Below are 14,927 nucleotides of genomic sequence, written 5' to 3'. Positions count from 1 at the left end.
TTCCCCGTTAGGGAAGAGCTAGCTCCCTTCTTCCTCTCTTTCGTCTTTCACTGTGCTCTTTACCCACTTTCTGGGTTTCTCAGGTAAGAGATATTTCAGCTGTGTGTCTGGTTTGTTTCACTTAACATTACGGTCTCACAGTACATCCATTTTCCTACAAATGAGTCAAGGTTATCCTTCTTTATGGCAGAGTAGTACTCCACTGTGTACAAAGACCACATTTTCGTTATCCGTTCACCTGTGTTAGACACAGAGGTCACTTCCAAGACTCAGCTCCCTTGAGTTGTGCAGCTGTGACTGTGGTGAGCCCGGCTTCCCGCTGCTGCAGCAAGCGCTCCGGGAGGGTCACTTCCGTAGGGCAGCACTGGGTTGCAGGTCTGGACACGGGCCTGGGGGCTTGCAAGGCCTCCTCTCTCCCCAAGTCTGCGCCCTCCCTGTAGCTTAGGGGAAGCCGAGAGGCCCTTCCTGCCGTGCAAGCGTCCACACTGGGAAGAAACACAGCACCTGCCCCGGTAGCTGCAGCACGAGGGTGACGTGGTCAGGGACGCCCAGGGAGGCACAGCCCCAGTCACCAGCACAGCGGCCAGTGGCACAGGGCACGGCGTCCCTGATGGGAGCTGTGTGCCCACCATGAACAGGAATTGGAGGTGTGGGGACAGCAGGGACGCTTCTGAGCGACCCTTAGAGCGGGAGGCCAGGCCTCGGGGTCTGGGTGAGCTCGGGCCTCAAAGGGCGCGGGCGGAGGGGAGGCTGGGACCAGCTCCACCGAGGCCTGGAGCGCACACCAGAGGCTGACCCGCCGTCCCTGGAGGAGCTGGCCGGTGACAGGTGGGTTTCTAAGTCGTTCTGAGGAGGCAGGCGAGCGGGTTGCCCGCAGCAGGAAAGCTGGGACTCAGAGAGAACCCCCCAGGACTGAAGACCCGAGGCGGGGCAAGGGGCGAGAAACCTGCAGAAGGAGCCCCCGTGACGGGGGGGGCCCAGCAACTCCCACGGGCTCACCTGGGGCAGGGACTGTCTCACTGCTCAGGCACGGCCAGGCAGGGTGCACCTGGGTGCCACAGGTCCCCTTGTGGCCAAAGTCGTCCCCGCAGCCAGGGCAGGAAGCTGCTCCACAAGGCAGGCCGGGGGAGCTGTCTGCGGGAAGCTGGGGTCCAGGCGAGGCAGAGGCTCCTGGTGCCTTCGTATGTCCTGGGAACGCTTCCACCTCTCGGCCAAATCTCAAGGGAATGGAAAGGAAGCGAGAGAGGAGATTCCCCATTAAGCCCCCACTCTGACCTGATGGCGCAGGCAGGAAACGTACTTTGCTGGTTGAAAACTGGAGCTGCAAGGTGATCAGTGTTCTTACTGTCAGAAAGCTGATGACTGGCAGCCAGAGTGCGACCCTATCCATGCCGCCTTCTCCAAAGCCCCTCCCAGCTCCTGGCCCCAACCTTCACCTCCTGCACTTCCTGACCAGAAGCCATCTGCTTCGCATGAGCAAGCCGTTCTCCTGTGTCAGCAGCATCCCCAGAACGTAGTGTTAACCCAGTCCCTCCCAGACCCTGGACACCAGACCCCGGCCCCCAGACCCCGGCCCCCCATGCCAGCTCTGGGTTCAGGGGGAAGAAGAGTCAGCCTTGTTTTGTTACCCTGTTTTCCTGCCTGTCTGCACACTTCCTTCTTACTTTTTTGGTCTGTTGTCACTTTTTAAAGTTAAACCATAAATCCACCTCACATTATAACCTGGTAGAGATCTTTCAGTGGGCATTTTTTGATTAATAGAAAGTCCTGGAGCCCCAGGGAATCCTCTGGGCCTCTCTTACCTTGTCTGATTTTTTTAAAAGAAAGGGGAGAAAACGTGTCCGGGCTGGGAGAAGGCGGGGGTGGGAGGGAACTTGATAACTGATGATTTTCTGACACTGGCCCCTTGGAGGCCAACAGCTGCAGTGTGGTGGTTACATGGAAACCATTAAGTCACCCTGGGGAAGGATGACAAATGTATGCGCGTGTGCACACAGGGGAACGTGCTTACGCAGAGAGCAGGGCTCTGCCAGGGCAGTGGCTTGGGCCAAGGGAGCAGAGAGAGGCCAGCCACGAGGCCCTGTTGTGGGAGATGGCGCTGAGCCTCACTTTCTTGTTTAGCTCCACGGGAGCCAGGTCGGAGAACCAAGCGGAAGTCGTCTTCCCCTTGACATCTAACCTGGAGGGGACACAGCACCGAGCGGGACCAGAGTGGACGGAGGTCAGGGCACTCAGCCAGGGACTCAGGTGTGAGCCCAGGAACCTTTCTCCTTCCTGGGCGCCTCAGTTTCTTGACTGTAAAATGAGGGGCTTGACAAGCCGGTCCGTGATGTCACTTCCTGTTCTGGCGTCCTGTCCATCTGCAATCGATTTCCCTGTCAGACCCAGCTTCTGTTTCTGCTCCTTAGAGCTGAGCTGCTCTTCCCTCTACCCACGCACACCGTGTTTCCTGCACCAAAACCAGATTTTTAAATAAGCCTCCCTTGCCTGGCTGCACAGAGCCATTTGCATTCACGATCCCGTTACTCCTCCGAACCAGCTCCCTGGGGTGTCAGACAGAGAAGCAAAACAGTTAGTCGCTTCGCTGCCACGGCGCTCACGTCCCGCTGTGGGGCAGGAGGGCTGCAGCGCGGCTCAGGGGACAGAGGACGCGGCTCATGCATTAACGGGTAACATGGGGCCCCGCGCACACCAGGATGCGGTGAGGAATGCAAGTCCCCAAGATCTCCAGACAGTGTGCATGGTGAACGAAACCGTCACAGGGTGAGAGCGCTGCTGTGACAGCGGCCAGGTCTAGACGGTAAAGGACAGCCGTGGGCCCAGCCACGCGGTGTCCTGAGTCCCGTCTGCAGAAGCAGCCCAGAGGCGGAGATGGGGATGGTGCAGAGGCAGCGGCAGCCTGAGACGCGGAGCTGGGCATGGTGAGGGCCACAGCCCTGCTCAGGCTGCAGCCCCTGGACGGCTCAGGAGGAGCCTCGCTCCAAAGCCTTCCCGTTCACCCACACACTCACTCGTTCACGAAAAGCACATATGCTGAGGAACAAGGCTGCTCCCCCACACCCAGGTGATGGCAGCCCTGCCCGGATATGGGCTGAGATCAAACCGGTCAGGACCACACGTGACTCCTGGCCTCCCTCGGATCTTTGGTCGTCAGTCCCCTTGGGCCCAGCAGCCCCTGAACCCCAGCCTTTGGGACCCTGGTTGCCTGGGGCCAGCTCCATACACATTTTACCCCTTGTGCTACCCACCAACCACAAACGCTGCTCCCCCAAAGGGGGTCTCCTCTCAGGACACAGAGACCCTGCTCTCGCCCCTGTTCTTACCCCTGCTCCCCCGTGTCCACTCCTGAGCCCCTGGAGGTTGGCCAATCTCTGATTTCTTCCACCCGTCTCCTCAGAACCCTTCCCTGCTCTCTCAGCCCACACCCAAAGCGTTTCCCTGGCAGGACACTCCCTGAGGAGGGGATGGAAGCAGCTGCCACGGGGTAATGACATGAGAAGTGGTGGTGGTAGATCGAGTCTGAATGACCCTGGGCTTTGTGAGTCGGAATTGTACCCCTGTTGTGAGGCATAAGAGGGTGGAAACCTAACCCAGCCATGGTGCTGAGAGGTAGGTCTTTGGGAGGTGACTGGAATGAGATAAATCATCAGGTGGGAGCCCCACGGTTGGATCTTGGTGGCTTTACAAGGAGAGGGACAGAGACACATAGATACACATGAGTCCTGCCTCTTGCCTTGTGATGCTCGGTGCTGCTGTTACCGCTTTATCTAGATGTCCCAGAGCCTCATGCAGTCAGAGATGGGGATCTTTGGAAGTGGCTGGATGTAGGGTGTGTAAATGTGGATTAAGGGCGTATGGCACTGGATTAGTCCACTAATCAGCTTAGCATAGTTCTGGGTGTAGGTAATGGGCAGCCCCACCCTGAGTGTGGGTGGCACCACCCCCATGGCTTGTAGCCTGGATGGAATGAAAGGGAAAGGGAGGCTACTGCCGCTGCTGCCTTCTGCCTGCCACACCATGAACTGTTTCTCTGGCGTGCTGCCCTGCCTGGGAGCCAGCCAGCTATGGACTGAAACCTCTGCAAACTGAGGTGTAATAAACCTCTCCTCCTTTAACTTTGGATGTGGTATTTTGTCCCGGTACTGAGAAAAGTAACCAAGACAGTCACCTCAGGACTCTGCCAGCCAAAAGAAAAGTAATCACCAGGCACATCCCCTTGACTTTGGACCAGAACTGTGGAGTAAACTAGACCTCTGTTCTTTATAAGCCAGCCTGCCTTGGGGGTTTCACTGCAGTAATGCAAAACAAACAGATGCACTTGGTATCATAACAATACACTTGGCCTCTCTTGAGTGCCAGGCAACGAGCTCAGCACCTGGTGTGCATTATTTCATTTAATAACAGGCTCAGGTCATCGCAGTGCTGGACAACACACTCTCAGCCCAGGTGCAGAGTGTCCTCTCTGAGTCAGAGCCAGCTCTCTTTCACGCTGTGTGAGCTTGGGCGTCTTATTTCCCCTCTGTGCGCTGCCATTTTCTCCTTTATTGCTGGTGAGACCACAGGAGTATCTTCAAGAAGGATTTAAGAGTTGAGTTACTGGAGGTGCAGAGTGCTTCCAGCTGCGTGTGGCATTTGGTTAATGCCACTGTGAAGGATCACCGGAAAGCAAGTGAGGGATAGGGTGGGTCCCCGCCGCCTCCAGACGGGAACTCTCACGGCAAGCTCCGAAGGCGATTAAGAGTTTGTCCCCAGGAATGTCTGAGGCCTGAGCTTTATGAAAAAAAGCCCTGCGTCAGAAGCCCCTTCTCAGCCTTCTCCCTCTCGTCAGATTCCCCTACCAATTTCTCATTCCCACAAAGCTCAGCAAGACACTTGGGAAAATCATTTCCAAAATAAATTTCCAGTTATTATTTGACCCAAACCACCCAATTCTGCAGGCCAGCCGTGTCCACTGGTGTGACCGCCCCGTGCTTATTTAGACTGAGGTTTTGTGACTGGCCAGCCCTCACCAAGGCTTCCCCATCTGCCACCCCTGCCTGAGTCACCCTGTGATGTCATGATCTTGGGGTCGTGATGCGGGCTGGTGTGGGCTCGGGGATGACTTCAGACGGGGTGGCCTCCGATGCAGCTATGAGTTTAGTCACCTCACACCCATTTTTCCATGGTGTCATGGAGTTGACGGAACAAGGCTGCCTGCATCCTGCTCTTTTGGGGTCACTGGATCAGAGCCTGTTCCCTCACCAGGAAATGGGGGTGTTTGAAGGTACCGTAGACCATGTGAAAGTGCCCGTGTCTGACACACAGTGGGGGTCGTTCACATCTGCAGCGCAGCAACGACATACAACAAGCCGCCTCAAAGCTCAGTGACTTCAAAAATGGTCATGCCTTTTCTGTTTGTTTCTCTTCAGTGTTTTATGAACACATGTTTGCGCTCGAAATGATTGCGCTTACGTGGGGGGTCGGCACCTGTGCACAGAGCTTCCTAATTCTGCCTTTCTCTGCCTGCCTTGCCTCCCTGCTCCGTCCAACTCCAGGTCCCCTTTCCACTGGCAAAAGCTCTATTTCCATCATGTTTCCTTCAGGTGTTTTCCATCCTCTCTCCCTCCCCTCCCCTCCATCTCTTGCTCCCCTATCCGTCTGAAAAAGATCTCCCCAGTTCCTACTAAGCTATCTTCTATTTGTTCTTGATCTATACATACGCATATTTTTAAATTTCTCATAGAAGAGAAAGCAGCTTGTGTGTCTGATTTATCTCACTTTAAGTTATGGTCTCAAAGTGTATCTGTTTACCTACAAATGCTTCAGGTTTATCTTCATAGCAGAGTAAGTACTCCACTGGGTGTGAAGACCACATTTTCTTTACCCATTTATCTGTGGATGGACACACAGGTCACTTCCAAGGTTGGGCTATTATGAGCTGTGCTGCTATAAACATGGGTGTGCGTGGACCACTGCAGTATGACGACTTTAACTCTTTTGGGACGATGCCTAGAGGAGAAATAGCTGGGTCAGATGGAATTTCTAGCTGCAGGTTTTTTAGGAATCTCTGTGCTGATTTCCATAGTGGTTGTGCTAGTTTACAGTCCCACCAGCAATGGAGAAGCATCGCTCTTTCCTTACAGCCTACCAGCATTTGTTATTATTTGATTTCTTGATGCTGGACACCCTTTCTGGGGTGAGGTGGAATCTCAGCGTTGTTTTAATCCGTGTCTCTCCGATGGCCGGAGATGGTGAATCTTTTGTAAGGAATAATTACTTCTGTTCTCACGGCTCCAAGGGGAACTGGCCGGAGCAGGCGTGGCCCCCGGTGGGCAGCGGGCTCACGGCGCCCTCTCAGTGAGGCAGTTGGAGTAGCAGATAGGGCAGTGCCCAGACGCAGGTGTGTTTCAGCCCTGCTTACATCAAATCTGCGTCTCCCCTTGGCCCAGGCAAGTGACGCGGCTCAGCCCCAGTGTGTGCGTCAGGAAGGGGGTCCTCACTAGCTGAAGACGTCGCCAGCACACAGTCATAGTCCATGTCGTGTGGCCATAATGAGATACCTGAGACGGATTCTAATTCAGAAAGAGGTTTATTTAGCTCGCAGTCCAAGCGGTCCCAGAGCATGGCAGAGGCGTCCGTGCCTGGGGACAGCGCGTGGCAGACGTGTCACATGCGGGAGCACTGGGAGAGGGGCCGCGCGGCGCTGAGGAAAGGAAGGCAAACCGAGAAGACCCCCAAGTTTACGGCTCCTCCCTTCACACTGCAAATCCAGGCCCGAGAGGCAGACAGTCCCCTCCGGGGTGACACTGCAGGGATCTAACCTCTTCTCAAGGTCCCACCCTCCCGCTCTTCCAGCCACAGCAGCCACCTGGACAGGGATTGCTGCAAGCATGTGCAGAAGCAGGAACAGTGATGCCGTCTGCTCAGAGATGGCCTGGAAAGCCGGGCGTGGTGGTGCACGTCTGTAATCCCAGCACTCGGGAGGCTGAGGCAGTAAGATCATTGAGAGTTTGAGACCAGCCTGGCCTACAAAGTAAGCTCAAGGCCAGCCTGAACTGCACCATGGGACCTTGTATCAAAAAGCCAAAAGAAGAGATTGCCTGGAAATCTGCTTCCTTATTCTGAGTGAGACGGGCCCTCTGTTCACTCCATCCCGTGCGGGCTCCGTGAGGAAAGGGTGTCAGTCATGCCCAGGCACAAGTGACCGGTGACGGCCGTGCGGTGGTGGAAAGGGTGGAAAGGGAGCTTTTCTAATGACAAGGAAAGAGGCTGGCCCTGGTGCTCACTGTGCCCCGGGTTCGAGGCTCATGTGTACGCTGTGTGTGTGTGTCACCGTTTAATCCTCGCAGCCACCCCAGGAGCTGTCTACCATCCCATTTTACAACTAGGGAAACTGAGGCGTTGAGAGGTTAATGTACCTGCCAAAGTCATGGAGCTGACAGGCGCCAAGGGTGGCTTTGCAGACCCGCACCTCAAATGCGGACGTTTAAAGCACCGTTAAAGCACCAGAGGCAGGCTTTTCACCAGGACAAAACTTTCAGTCCGGTGTTTCCGGACCGCAGCCATCCGCCACAGCCTTCACAGCTGCGCGGTGTTTGTGCACCGCCTCTCCCGGAGTTCCTCCGGTTACTGGCTCTGCCTTACATCCTCTCCACTTGAACTTAAATAACTGTGTCGAAAAGGAAGCTGCACAGATACTGGGAAATCGATGGCTTGCACCATAAGCAAAAGAAAGTAAGCATAAACAGATCTACAAAACCAGAGCACTTTATTAAATTCGTGGGGGATGCTGCTGGCTGCCCTAAGCCCCCAGCCCCCAGAGGAAGTTTGAAGTCTGTGGGCCTCGGGCAGGTGTTCAGGGTACGTGGCACCAACCGCCGCCCGTCCCTCGTGGCACTGCAGGGCTGGGAAACAGCATCTCACCCGGTGCTTCAGGGCAGCCGCTGTCCAAACTTCTCCATAATTCACCCGCAGGCCCTGAGGGCCTCCAGCTCTGCCCCACCCGCTTGTGGCCGTGGAGGGGGCACCCATAGCACATTCTGGGAAGGACCCCAAGGGTTTCTAGAAGGTCCATCGGTGCCACCTGCTCCCCTGGACTTGATCCGCATGCACCCGTGGAGAGGCACCCAGACGGTGTGTGCCAAGCCCAAAGGCCAGGGTTCCCAGGGCACAGGTGATGGTAGAAGAGGCAAGCCCAGGCCCACTGGGAGAGCTGGATCTGCGATGCTCTCCAAGGCCTGTGTGTTCGTGGCCCCACCCCACGCTGTGGAGCTATGTGGAGACCCTGGGGCTTTTGAGAGGTGGGGCCCAGTGGGAAAAGCTGAGTCACTGGGGCAGCCCTTGAAGGGACACAGGGACAGGCCCTCCTGCCTCTCCACTTCCTGACTGCCCTGAGGTGAGCGGTTTCCGAGTGCCTCCACCATGCTGGACGCTTCTCCACAGGCCCAGGTGAACGGAAACCTTGAGCCAAGATAAACTGTCCTCCTATGAAGTGATCATCGAAAGTATCTTGTCGCAGTAACAGAAAGCTGAGTCTCACACACACAGAACGGGACCACAGCCCCAAGCCTTTGGCGGTTATAGGGATGTGTGGACCCAAGCTGACTCAGGCCCAGAAGTTTCCCTTGCTCCTCACAGCTGACCGGAGTGGAGCTGTAGGGAAGTCAACCTGTCCTCCCTCCTGGCTTCCCATTGTCCACCTGAAGCGCTCACCTGGACCCTCTCTAGGGGCTGAACAGGTCTCTGCTCCCAATGTGCAGGGCCTGGGAAGCCGTGCATACAGCCTTCCTGGAGAAACTGTCATGACATCTGCCCATCTTTACCCAACTGGTATCCCAAAGGGCCTGGGCAATGGAGGGTCCAGAGATGCTTCATAGGCGGTGTCAATCTTTACTGAAATAGCAACACCAGGCAAGCAAGCGAGGAGCCATCTCAGTCCTCCACCCAGGAAAGCAGGGTTCTAGGGTTCCATTTCTGCTTCAGCATGGTGGTTGTTAATGTTGATTGTCACCTTGGTTGGATGGAGAGATGCCTAGAAAACCAGCCAACCCACTTCCGGCTGTATCTGTAAAGGGGTTCCCAGGGACGACTGGCCTGTGAGGTGACACATGGGTGGGGGGAACTCACCCAGAATGTGGGTGGCACTGTCGCATAGCGAGACCAGGTGGAACAGAAGCAGAAGGAGGAGGACTCCCCGGTGCAGACTGAACACAGAGCCAGGAACAATGGAGTCAGTGACTGTGGACTGGACCCTGCAAAACCGTGAACCAAGATGAACCTCTGCTCCTTTAGGGTGTTGGTCTCAGGTACTTTGTCACAGTGATGGAAAGTTGATGAATATGGCAGCTAGTTGCCTGAAGCTGCGTTTGCTTTTCCCTCCCCTTTGCCTGAAGCTGCGTCAAACTCTTGAAACTTGACCTGGTTCCAACATATTTGGAGGGAACAATCAATGTCCTTGTAGGGTCCCTCCTGCTCCATGTCCCTCCTGGAAGCACGGACTCAGCACTGGAAATGCGGTCAGAGCCTTCCTCCCCTGCTTCCTGCTGCATTTCCTCTCCGGGGTCTTACTCCTCTCCAGCAGTGTACCCGGAAACGTGTGCAGGTCCCTGCAGAGCCTGGCGCCCACAGAAGTTGCTTGGCATCTGCCACTGCCCAGGGGTTCTTGCCAGTGCAGGACACCTCTGTTGTGGATTCACCTCCGCAAGCCCCTCCCCCATGCCCAGGCAGGCCCTTTGCCCACCACCGCCTCACACCTCCGGTCTGTGCAGGAATCTTGGGGCTTCTTGAGGATTTGGACTTTCAGATCCCAAGCTGGAGGAGGAAAGCTCTTCCCTTTCCTGGAGTGGCGCCTTTGGAACCGTCAGGGGGCTGTGAGGAGAGAGGGGCTGTAGAGACAGCGCCCAGCAGGGTGAGAGGGCCACCTCCCTCACCTCAGGACGCCCTCAGCCTCATGAGCTCCAGCACCGAAGAGGCACGCAGCCTTCCTCTGCTGTTGCGGGGCCTGAGATCCCCCGCAGCTGTTCTCTGGCTGTGCGGAAGGATGTGGGCCCCTCATAGTGGTCCTTACTTTTCTAAGAAAAATGTTCTGGGGAAGGAAGTTCTCGTCAGAATGCTCACATTCCACCTCTGATTCCCCCGAATCTTCTCCAGGATGGGAGCCTCTGTCCCCTCCTCCCTCGCCTCCCCTGCCCACCCCAGGCCCCGGCAGACCCCCGGCCTCGTCCCCCGGGTGTGTGCAGTCCCCTGCATGTGTGCAGCAAGCGAGGTGCAGCGGCCCAGGGATTCCAAGAGGAGCCTGAGCCCAGCGTGCTGGCCACTCCCTCCGCTTTCCGGGAAGGAGTCACAGGGCGCAGCCCGAGGCCCCGTGCAGCTGCCAGGCGGGAGGAGGCGGCCCTGGGCGGGCCGGGGTTTCTTCACTTCCTGGCAGGCTCCGGTACACAAGCGTATTTGTCTAGCAGGGAAAGGAATGTCGCGGATGGCCCTGGCACTGGTGGTGAGAAAACAAAAATAATCTATCTGCGGGCGTTTGCTCCGTCTCCGGTGCACACGTGTGTGCACGTGTGAGTGTGTGTGATGTGTGTGCAATGTGTGGTGCACATGTGTGTGCATGTGTGCATGCTTACGTGTGCATGTGTGTGCATGTGTGTACACCAGCCCCCTGCAGCCCCTCCGGGAGGTTCCCTGAGCCCCGGGCTGCTGAAACCCCCCCAGGGCACCCAACCCTGCCCAGCCCCGGGCACCTGGAGGGACTCGCTCTCCAGGGGCTTCCGGGGCAGCGGCCCCTCGGCCCTCCCACCTGTCACCTGGCCTGGTCCTGAGCCCCAGTCCCTGCCAGGTCTCCGCGAGCTGGGAGCCCACAGAACGGCAACTCCCACCGAGCCCGCTTCAAAGCTGGTGCGGGCGGCACCGGAGACAGCGGGACCCCATGTCTGTGCGAGGCTGGCTCTGCCCCGTCCCCTCGATGCTTCTTGCTCCCCACCGTGGCTCTCTTTCTTTCTGAGCCATGCCCTCAGCTCCCGCCCTGGACGATGCCGTGAGGGAGAGGTCGCAGGGGATCCTTGTCCCTGCCTGTGCCCCAGGCGGAGGCTGAGCTCACCGTCAGGTTAGGACCACAGCAAAATATGGTGGCACTTTGAAATCCAGGTGTTGGGAGCCGGGTGGCATGGTGCCCCTAACCCTGCCCCTCCTCCCTCCTGTCTCCTTCCTCCCTGCCCCGCCTGCTGCCCTCCAGGGTCTGGAGCCCCAGTCTCGAGACTGGGCCTGTGCAGAGGACGTGGGTGTGGTGTGCCAGGGCAGCAGGAGGCCTGGGCGACTCCGCTCAGGCCGCTATGCAAACTGGTCTCAACTCGCCGAGGGGAGGGTTTCCTCTCCTTGCCGTGTGAGCTGCCTTGGGAGATATGAAGTGTTTGCACATTTCATCACGTTCATAGCGGATCTGTGTGTAAGGACAAGAGTCATTCTTAGGTAGATTAAAAAGCAAACAGCTTAGTTGGGCCCCGGAGGTATACATCTGTAATCCTAGCACTTGGGAAGCTGAGGCAGGAGGATCGTGAGTTCAAGGCCAACCTGGGCAATTTAGTGAGAGCCTGTTTCAGAGCAAGGCCAACAACCAATCCAAACTAGTCACGCTCGGATGCACCTTGCAACCTTTCGACAGGGCTCTGACAAAGAAAAAGGGCGACCCTGGCCCGGTTCCAGTTCCTTCTGGGCTTGCACCTTGCGCTCCTCTGGAAGCTTCAGGGAATTCCCTGTCGAAGCACAGGCGCCGGAAGCAGGGTCTCCCATTTCTGGAGGCCACAGAAGGACTCTGCGCCCCTGAGTATCTTTCTCTCATAAGGGGCCCCACCTCTTCAGAGGACCTCGCTTGGGCTTCATAAGAACTGCACTGAGTTTGGGTGCCACACATCCGCAGACGCCAAGAGTCCGACCCGTAGGCAGGTGCGGCCACCACGCCTCAGCCCTGGCTAGCACGCTCTGCTCGCCCCAGACGGAAAGTGAGGCCCCCGGCAGCCGCCCTGTTCCTGGGCCAGCGGCCTCGGCCAGATGCGCCTCTGCTTCATGGGCGCACAGATTCTCCTGCTCCTGCCGGTTCTCACAGAGGGGTTGTAGGATCCTGCGCCCGAGCACACCTGCGGCACTCACTTGTTCTTGGGTGTGGGCAGGGGAGGCGGCTCACAGGGCCTGCGGGCGCCACGGCAGCTTCCTGGCAGAGGCAGCAGGACAGGCAGAGGCTCTCGCTGGAGCGCAGCGGTGCAGGGTCACAGGGCAGAGGAAGGCTGGGTGCCAGGGCAGGGCGTCGGCAGCACAGGGGCAGCTGGAAGCGGGCAGAAAGAACGAGAGACGGAAGAAGGCCCAGGGTGAGATGGGAAGGAGGCAGGAGGTCACCTGAAACCACACCACGCAGCGCCAGGAACGCACCTCTCCATGGGATCGACAGCGGCCCACAGCCAGGCAAAGAGCTCAGCAGTGAACACCAGAAAAGCACAGGATGCCTCAGGGAAGAGGCAGGTTCACGACAGCGCACAGACTGCAGCCAACACACACTCCATCTCGCTATCGGAGGAGCTTTGCCTCCATCACAGACCCAAGCCAGATCCCAGAAACGCACCATCCCCCAAAACTCAGAACTGCACCAGGCACCTTGAAAGCCTCATCAGGTATTGGCTTCAGTGTCCAGTGTGTCCCTACTTCAAATATTTGGTGCCAGTGTCTTTGGAGAAAGCGAAGTCACTGACTGACCCAGCACCAACTATGAATAAATATCTCCTGCCATCATTGGCAGTGGGAATGCTGATCTGTTCAACTCAGCCAATATCTACTGAGCCCCCAAGCTTGTGCAGAATACAGAACCAGATTCTGATGGTGGAAAATAGAGGCTGGTGGGTGGGTGGAGGGATGGAGGGATTGATGCAGGAATGGAGGGATGGACAGATGGATGGACAGATGGATGGATGGATGGATTGATACAGGAATGGAGGGATGGACAGATGGATGGACAGATGGATGGATGGATGGATGGATGGATGGATGGATGGATGGACTGATGCAGGAATGGAGGGATGGACAGATGGATGGACAGATGGATGGATGGATGGATTGATACAGAAATGGAGGGATGGACAGATGGATGGACAGATGGATGGATGGATGGATGGATGGATGGATGGATTGATGCAGGAATGGAGGGATGGACAGATGGATGGACGGATGGATGGATGGATGGATGGATGAGAGGGCGGGTGGATGGATGGATGGATGGATGGACAGATGGATGCGGGGATGGAGGGATGGATAGATGGAGGGATGGAGGGATGGACAGGGATGATAGCAGAAAGATAGCTAGATGGCACACATGAAGAACAATCTGGGTGCTCCTCGTAGACCCCATCTCCAGCAGCTTGGGAAGGTGGAGGGGAGCAGGGGGCCCACCAGGAGCACAGTGCTGTGGTACCCAACCTGTGGAAGCCAGGTCCCCTTTCCTGGGAGGAGGTGACAGCTGGGCAGGTCCTCAAGGAGAAGTAGAAGTTGGGGACAGGGAGCAAATAGAAAATGGCCTGGCCCTAGTTTCAAAACCCTGCAAGAGAACCTAGGAGCCTGCTGCCTACTGCGTGACCCGGAGGCAAAATCACCCGATCTGTTGCCATCCATGTGTGCACCTTAAGAGAAAATGGACGCGAAGAGCTTTGTGCAAGCAGCTGCAGGGCTCGGGTTCCTGCTCCTGCCTGGAGAAAGTGCTCTGCAGAATGTCAAGTCCGGTAACCTCAAGGTGGTGCTGTGGGACAAAATGCATTACTTTTCCCACTTGATAGAAGACAAAACTGGAAAGCAGAAAATTTGCCTGAGGTCACGGCCTCCAGGTGAGTGCGCTGGGCCAGAACTGGGAACCGTGACTTCAGGGCAAACACCCTGCACCGTGAATACCCACCAGGTCCAGGGAACAAGGGAGGGTCTGAACTCTGACCAGGCCGCCCAGAGCCACGCTGGGTCTCAAAACCCTGTTCATGCTACATCCGTAGAAGAGGTGAGAGAAGCTGAGGGGCACGGCCAAGGGGCGCAGCTGTGTCCCTGGACCTCCATCTTTTCTCCCTCAGCAAAGCAATCAGCCTGGAGTCGAGCCGGGAGACACACAAGGCAGGGTCGACCCACCCAGAAGTTCTGCTGCAGCCCGAGCTTCCCGCCCGGATCCGTGGAGCCCAGGGCTGCAGGCCTCAGGCAGGAAACCTAGGGAGGGGAGAGACAGCGCTCCAGAAACCACATGGCCATCCTGGATAACAGCAGCGGGCGCCCCGCAGGGCAGGTGTCCCGGCTATGGGCACCCTGAGCCTCTGCTCACTCGGGGTTGCCTAACAAGCCGCAGGGCTCCTGTGCTGGCCCATGCTGGACGCCCAGGCTAGAGCCATGCCGGGACTGGGGACGGTGTTCCTGGGCCCGGTACCCTGCCTTGTGCAAGGAGGCCTCCGGTCCCAGGACTCTCACAAGCGACACCTCTGTCGCTGCTGCCCCTGCTCCGCCTGCTGACCTGACGGCAGGCCCCGGCCCTTCCCTATCTCCCTTGCGTCGTAGTGAGCACCTCTGAGAGTCAAGAGCAGACTCTGCTCACAGGACCTCACTCCCTGCGCCGGTGACAGAGCGAGCCAGAGACGGCTCTGGCACAGAGGTGCCGAAGTCTGCTCACCCTGGGTTCAAACAGGGCGTCGCCGCTTAAGGCCCTGTGATTATGGAAGGTCACTTGCCCTCAGGGCCAGTGTTCCTCCACAAAGCTGAAATCTCGCTGGGTGTGGTGGCGCACACCCGTGATCCTGCTGTTTGAGAGGCTGAGGCAGGAAAGAATGCACTGGTAAATCCAGTGAGGACACTGCGTGGAACCTTCTGGAAACACAGCTGCACCGAGGGGAGGAGACAAGGCAGAGGGCTCCCAGCTCTGCTCCAACCGCTTGGAGAAGCTGGAT

At 57.2% G+C, this 14,927-nt stretch overlaps 1 protein-coding gene and 1 long non-coding RNA gene across 3 annotated transcripts in view; one reads left to right on the top strand and one right to left on the bottom strand.

Annotated features, from left to right (window-relative positions):
* Positions 1-14,927, top strand: part of Syn3 (synapsin III) — a 312,814-nt gene that overhangs the window by 246,660 nt on the left and 51,227 nt on the right. The window lies entirely within an intron of this gene.
* On the bottom strand, positions 7,731-12,898 carry LOC106149652. Its single transcript, XR_001235961.1, has 2 exons — positions 11,075-12,898; positions 7,731-10,465 (listed from the first exon to the last, which is right to left on the bottom strand). It is a non-coding gene; the product is annotated as an uncharacterized LOC106149652 (long non-coding RNA).

The sequence above is a fragment of the Chinchilla lanigera genome, unplaced genomic scaffold (genome assembly GCF_000276665.1).
Source record: "Chinchilla lanigera isolate Chin_1 unplaced genomic scaffold, ChiLan1.0 scaffold00004, whole genome shotgun sequence".
Classification (NCBI taxonomy): domain Eukaryota; kingdom Metazoa; phylum Chordata; class Mammalia; order Rodentia; family Chinchillidae; genus Chinchilla; species Chinchilla lanigera.
This window is presented reverse-complemented; position numbering and strand designations above follow the sequence as displayed.